This window comes from Calidris pugnax, unplaced genomic scaffold (assembly GCF_001431845.1).
Source record: "Calidris pugnax isolate Ruff unplaced genomic scaffold, ASM143184v1 scaffold70, whole genome shotgun sequence".
Classification (NCBI taxonomy): domain Eukaryota; kingdom Metazoa; phylum Chordata; class Aves; order Charadriiformes; family Scolopacidae; genus Calidris; species Calidris pugnax.
The window spans coordinates 2,561,326-2,569,302 of record NW_015090862.1 but is presented as its reverse complement, the minus strand read 5'-3'; positions in this window follow the sequence as shown (position 1 = coordinate 2,569,302).

Genomic DNA, 7,977 nt, shown 5'->3' with positions numbered 1-7,977 from the left:
TGGGTTGCAGCCTGGCCAGCTCCTCTCCCAGGCTGGATGCCACAGAAGCCTGTTTTAGTCCCCTCTCTTGCTGCAGTGGCATACCAAAGCACCAGGAAGCTGAGTGACAGCAGACAGCCCCAGTGTCTACAATTCCTAGTTTTATCTCTTTCTCAAACTCTCGTCAACTGGAGAGGTGAAGAGCCCACCCTGCATCAGACTGCAATGGCAGAGAAAAGAGGAAGGCTGAGAGGTAACAGTATTAACTTGAAGAGACAGGACTGAATGCATTGTTAGCGAACTGCCCCTCTTACATACCACTATTGTAAAATCTGGATATGGTACTATTTTTTGGCTTTTGGATGCTATTACTACCATTATTAAAATGAGCCTGCTTCCATATATTTTTCCTCAAAACAAGCTGAAAGAGTATTTTAACGTGGTACACAGCTAATTGTAGTAGTTCAGAGCCCTTGCAGGTTAATGTATGTGACTGCTATGCCATGCCCCAAACCTTTAACTACAACACAAAGATGCGTTTTTAAGTTACTGTTGAACTTCTAAAGCAGAAATTCTTTGTGCCACTGCTACCCTGACACCTGGACAGCACTGACCTGGAGAGCAACTCAACATTTTCTACCAAGAAGATAACTAATTTGTAACTCAGGAAAGTATTTAAGGAGTCTAACTCCAGCCAAGGGTGGCTAATCGACCTAACACCACTTTTGTAATCACTGCAATTCCCTTCTGAGCCCGGTGGGTTACAATAGATACAGTTGGTTCAATTCAGTAGGACCAAGTAGCTGAAATCGTACCTACTTCTTCACTATTTGCCAAAATCTGCCCACAGAGAGCCTGCTCCTTTTCACAGCTGCCCCTTCTATCCGGAGCCCACCACTGGGCTTTGGTCACCAGGCAGCCCTACCCCAGGCTCAGAGCCTGTGGAACACAGCATGCTCCAGCTCCAAAACCTTCCTGCAAGGACGCCACAGGTCCTGCCAAAGTTGGATGGTACTGAAGGACAACACACCCTTGAAGAACAGCTGCTTTCCTTCTTTGCATCACTATCAGCTGGATCCCTTCATCAGCTATAAAAGAAACTTAAGGAGACAGCTTCTCGAGCCTAAACAGCCTTTGTGAATACCTCTGTAAATATCCTTGCCTTGGCTCGATGGAAACCATATTTGCTAGCCCGCAGAACACACTGCGACACGCACACCCATTCTCCAGCCTCACCAGAAAGCAGCCTTTGGCTGGGACGCTGTAAGAGAATAGACACCAGGAAAGGGGCTTTAAAGAGAAACGTAGGCAGAGATGACCTTGCATTAAGATTCCCTGCTGTTTGCAGCCATCCCTTAGAAATGGCACTTTCAAAATTAGGTAGCAACATGGCACATTAAGTGCAGATGAAAAGGAAAGATCGTTTATTTAATTTAGTTTATTTATTTAAGTTGACCTGCTGAGGGGTGCAGTGGGATGGGGAGAAATGAAAGAAGGAATGGCAATGACCTTGCATTGATGAAGATCACACTCTATTGGAAAAAATAGCCAACATTAGTAGGAGTTTTGCTCTAAGGAAACCTGCAGCTGCTGAGCATCACCAAAACTAATGACTATCATTATGCTCATTTGTGAAAATAAGCCAAATTTTAGACAAATGAACGAAAGTAGTTGTGACAGAGAGATTTGGGATGTAGTCATAATATGCCAAAGTTAAGACAAAATGTCACCTCAGTATCTCAGTTAGCAACCATTGCTAAAAAAGTGTGAAACACGGCTCAGACGAAAAATTCCTCTGTTATTGTGATTAAAAGGCAGATGGCAGATGACTCAACGTAGCAGAATCCAACACAACAGCCCAGGTTGGGAAATCAGTGTTGGCTTGGGGTTTTTTGGAGAGAGGGAGTCGGATTTTGTTTTGGACATTTTTGGTCAATGCGACTGGACAATACCTTCTAATTGAGCTTTCCACATAAGAAACTCTCACTCAGGTTGTCGATGCCAGTCACCTGACACCGAGGTAGGTAAAATATCCCACCTCAGAAATAACCCTGCAAATGACCCGCCCATCAGGCTGTGCATCCCTTGTAGCACGTGTGCAGCCTCCTTGATTGGGAAATCAATTTCAGCATTACTAGGAAAACTCACTGTTTGGGATAGTCATCAACAATTAAAAGTTCCTAAGAAGCCCAAACACAGTGTATATAAATGTTTTAGCAACAACATTGCAAAACCCTTGAAAACCATGCTCCTTGAGTAACATCAAATTTTGGACAGTCTTCAAGCTAGAGGCTAAGCCAAAGGCAAACAAATTTGCTGTGGGCAGTATTTAATACAGATTTACAGCTTTTCTTAAAACCAAAGTATAGCAGATGTTTAATTTATTGCATCTGAAAATCCAGAATATATCTGGGAGAAAACTGTACAGTAATGATTACAAAACAGTGACTGAAGTCACCAAGATTATTTTTACTTAAGATTCTCAGTCATGAAGCATAAAGCTTGGGTAAGCTGTTTTCCTTTTCCACACAATCTAATACAGTGTATTAGAAATCTACTGTAGATTTCTTCGCTGTTTTCCTTTTCCACACAATCTAATACACTGCCATTATACAGTAGAGAAAAGGCTTCTGGGTATTCTATATGAAGAGACAACTGGTGAGATAAGAAATTAAACTTTTTAAAACTCTTCATATATCCTGTATATTTCCACTCGTTAACAACATTTCTTGAGACAAACCAATGATACCTCTTGCTCAGAAAGTTAGGCTATTTGCAAGTTAAATATTCAAGCCACATAATCAATTAAATTTTTTTCCATTTTACTCCATTTTTACACCACTTGTCCCTCACATTAAAGAATGATATTTAAGATACGAAAGCACTTTGAATCTGAGCCAAATTAATGCTTTTCTTTTAAGAATGGTAATTCTTAGAATTATAAAAATAATTAGTCGAGTGAGAACTGAAACTTCTTCAGTTTTGATATCTGATTGTATTTTCATTCACTTTTAAAATATAAATACATATTTATATGGAGAATTCTTGGTTTAACAAACACCCCAGAAATCCAAGCAATACTTTGCTAGATGGTAACAATATTCATGTATTAGGTTGATTTTTAGATCTCAGTCCAAGATCTTTTAATAATAAAACATCCTACAGGTAGTTTACCCATGAAGAGATTCCTGTCATCAGGCTGCAATAATTTTTATTTAAATTAAACATAAAAGAAAGAAGTAACATCATTGAGGGTTGATTCGTCTCAGCTCTGAATTACTATTCCAGACTAGTGACCTCCCCTGAAAGTGGAGATGTTTGATGACTTCTTAAAAATTACTTTCTTGGTTAATTCTCATTCATATCTTTTGTAACTACAATAGAGATAATATTTGACATAACTTTACAAATAATTCTGAGCTCACAGGCTCAGGCCATCTCCTGTTACTTGTTACTTTGCTGTACCAGGCAAATACGCTCCTTGGGTGCATTTGCACGGTACAAGTACTCAGTAACTTCTACCTGGGACAGTGTTTCTCTCAGTAGGAAGAGAGATCCCTCCCTCCCTCCCCAGGGCTCCTAGCAACATCTCCTGGATCAGTGGTATTACTGCAGCACAGGCATCCTTACAGCTGTCTGCCATATGACAGGAAACAGTAAGGAGCAACTCTGACAGTTTAGGAAAAAGAATGTCTCTAAATTCAAAACAGCAAAGGATAAGAATTTTATATGACACACTCTACTTCTGGCATGCAGTTTTGCAATGTGGGTTAATTCGCATGTGCATGAGAACACAGCAAGTACTATCACCTCCTACTTTGGCTTTTAGTTTAATCGAATCGCTGATTCATCTGTAATGAGTTATAACATCCCCCATGGACAGCCAAGTTCACTTCAATGTCCTTATGGGGCAGCGCTGCTCCTCAGGAACTTTGCTGCTTTGCTTAGAAGACTGGCACAAATACCAGAGAATTCAGGCTCTAGGACACAGCACGCTCTTCCCTCATCCACTTCCAGAAACCATTTTTCTCCCTCCAGTTGTACAATCGAAAACAAGAGATGCCTTTCAAACTGTCTTTGGAAGAACACTGTATTAACAGTCACTAATAAGTACAAATTTATAACATCTTATTGTCTGCAAACATCATCTGGCTTGGTCGTAATAATTCATTGAACATATTTAATGTAAAAGGAATATACCGGGCCATAGCACCAGTATTTGTACCTGTCGACAGTGCACGGAGTCCTTACTGAATTGGATTCCTTTGCTCAAGCAAGTAGGACTGTATATATTATTTGTAAACAAATAAGGCCATATCAAAGACACGTCTGACAGCATTGCTAATTTGTCTTGCTCATCAGAAATACAAAGAGAGACTGCATTTGCTTAAATCCCCAGCTGGGGAGAAAAGTAAGGCAAAGCCTCACGACACTATCTCAGATTTGTGCAAGCAGCCTTCCCCTTGTGTTCCATGTCCCTGTTTCTTTTCAGAAAAGGGAACATTTTGTAAAGCTACACACAGTGTGAATGCAAGGACATCTCTATTCCTTCCACTGACCTCTGTGAATCAAGTCTACTTCCTTCATATACACGCAGAGAAATAGAATTGAGTTTAGGCTCCAAACTAGGTTTAAAAGATTAGCTTGTGTGTGAGCACTAGGACACCAGGACAACTATTTTTTTCATCCTTTCTTGATTTTTCATATAACTCCTATTAGCAGTAATTGAGAGTGCATGCACACACACTGACGAGTTGCTAAACCACTATGTGGCTAGTTAATGTTTAATCTTGATGTTGTCTGCTACATAAGATGGCATCATTTATTCCCATAAAGACCATAAATAGATTACCAGCTCTCTGCCACAGTAATGTACTTGGTATCACATTTTTAATATGTATCTTTATAAGGTTACTCTCTTAAGTGTCCTCTCCAAGGAGTTTTGCTTAAAGCTTTGCATCGCCTAATTTACAGGATATTAGCTGTGAAATAAGTCAATCCCTTCAATACCTTCTGGTAGGGGATGGCTGTTCCTTGTTTGTAACTGCCTCTAGTCAGCATGACAAATTTGTACCATTCAGTATCCCTATGGGGTAATGACTTCCACCGGGGGTGGATTGAGGTTGGGTGACTGAAACTACCTCTGCCACAGGTTTTTGTCACAACAACAGTAACAAAATCAATTCTCATTTGGTAAAGTAGCAATTACCAACATCTCCCCGCTAGACTCCGAAAACAAATTGTGTCAGTTTGCTTGCTTTCTCACCAGCACCTAAACTACAGCATGATAAGGACAGCTGAAAATGGCCCTTGTCAGCGTAACAGATACTTAGCATCTGACATATTACTATAAAATACCATTAATGAAATAACTTTCAAAGAGAGAAGGTAGAAGAGTGTTTACACTACATCTTTAGTGCGCGTGGTGACGATCAGAGAAGACAACTGGTGACAGTAACAGCTACAGCCATCTGAGGTTGATTTGCTGCTGAACACAAAAACTTCAGTCTTGTTTTTTCAGTCGATAGCCGAACACGAATAACGGCACAGACAGGACCCACACTGTGAGTCAGCAAGGCTAAAAGCTACTGGGATCATCCCATTGCACAGCGCCTTTTCTACATGCGTCAGTTGTGCATACACACAAACAGCTTCTCCAGAAAGTAATAGATTGTCACAGCTACAAATCATACTGTTTCCAAGATATGTCTTCCAAGACTGTCGTCCTATCAATCTAATTTAAATATATATTTCAAATATGTACTTTTGTTTCAATCAGAAATCAGACACGTCCCTTGCCAGTTCCCACATCACAGTGTGCAAACCACTCCTGAAAATCATCTGTGGCGAGTTTCCTACAAGAAATTGTGTGTTGGACAGGCAAGTATGTGTGTTGCAACCACAGCTGATCAGTCTCCATCCTACTGTCATCTTACATTCCTCCACCCAATCAAGAGTTATATTATCTTCCATCTTACCTTACAGACCAGTTAGGAGACGTTCAGCATTGGTGCTCTTCAGCTTTGGTTTGCAATGAATTTGGACTTACTGGAATTCATGGCAATACTTCAAGCTTATGCAAAAAAATAACAATTCATGGCAAGTTCTGCCTGTCTTATTATTTACACTAATGCATATTCATCTCAATTTGTACAGGAATGCATCAATTTGCAGGGGCAAAATTCCTACTTCTTTGCCACTGAAGGTGTAACATATTGCAAATTTTCACACTGCAAAATGCAGTATTTTTTGTTGGTAGAAACATCATGGTTTGGCTTCCCTGGTGCGTCTGCAGCTACTAAAATTCTTTCAGTTCATTGACTAGATCCTTAAGTTTCTAGACATTTTATTTTTTGGCTCTTTTCTCTGGCTTCTTGCTTTAATTAATTTTGGGTGTCTTGCAGTCTGTTCCCACTAGGAGAGAACAAGAGCAAATCTGGTATTTCTCTAATATATGACATCACTTACAGAAGACATATATATATACAGTTCCTGTGTTCCTAGTCCTGGCTGATTAGAAAAACAGCTCATCGCACACCAGAGAGTACCTTTGTTCACAAACCAAAACATTTTAACTGGTCTTGCTTAGTGCATGCTTCCAGACACCACCTTCGCAGTCATTCTGACTTCAGGGGTTCCAACTGGCTGCTTGCTCTGCCCTCAGGCTGCCCATTTGGTTGTGCTGATACAACGGTCTGCAAGGCCAGACTGTGAATCGGGTAAGAAAAATTGACCCAGGTTTAAAAGTAGGTATTTCTTTTTAACATTTACTTACTTTGTTCACCAGCTTAGCTGCATAAACAGTGGTGCTGCCACAACCAAACAAACAACATGGGAAAGTATTGTTAGCATCAGTAGCAGGATAATTACTTACTGAAGCAATCACAGTGTTAAGCCCCATGGCCCTTCACGTACTGGCTCATTTGGAAATTCCCAGGTATCTGCACCCAATTCAAACTTTACTGCAAAGTTGTTGGGGTTTTTTTTAGTCTATTACTGCCTCTGACAAGTAGCAAAATAGCTAGTGGCTAGCTGTGAAGCTGAGAACGAAGCCATGTCCGAGGAGGACAGTAGGAAGTAGAGAAGTGGCAAGACTATGAATAGAAAGTAGAAGAAATGTACAGTAAAAGCAGCTTGTAAGGACCAAGCAAAGATGATTCTTTATAAAGCACAAAGCACATGCTGGCCCAACCCATACTGACTCACTACTGACGCCAAAGCTGTGAATTTTGAAATTCAGGTTCTCAACCATAACAACACAGTCAGATTCCAGTTTAAACATATGCCTGACTTACACCCTTTCTCTCTACCATGAAAACAACAGCAGTAGCGCAGTTTCAGATCTCAGATCAGCTTTTAGTAGCTCAAATGCCAGGGGACAACATGGTGGGGAAAAAAAATGGTCTTTCCATTTAGTTCAACAACCTTCAAAGGTTTCAGCAGCACTGGGAGATGTTTAAGTTTAGTCAACCATTGAGCATAGGTGTACACATCCCTTCCTAATTAATGAGATTATTCTGGAACTGCATCAAAGATGCAGCACCCTTTTATCCAAACCAGTGACTATTTTTGACATCAAGCCATAAATACATTGGGTGGGAGTCCAGTATGTCACAAATGGGAAACCTGGCACTTTCACATCTTCCATACAAGTAGTTTGGAATTTTCACTGGTTTTGAGAACCCCCAATCATTTGACTTTTCAGCTGTAATATAGCAGAAAATTCTGAAGTTCTTTCTGAAACAGATTAAGCTTCAGCTAATAATGAAAAATTTTATGAAATGTAAGGAGTGCATTTGCTTTATTATTTAGCTTAACACTTCAGTCATTTTTCTGAGGTGACTTATATGTGTATACAAAGATAAATATATACTCATACCTAACCTCCTGCAGTGTCACAGTGCTTGGTGTACATGCAGGACTTGCTGTCTTCCTAGAAAGATTTATCTTTTTTTTTTTTTTTTTTTTAAACTGTAGGAATTTCCTATTCCACAAAAA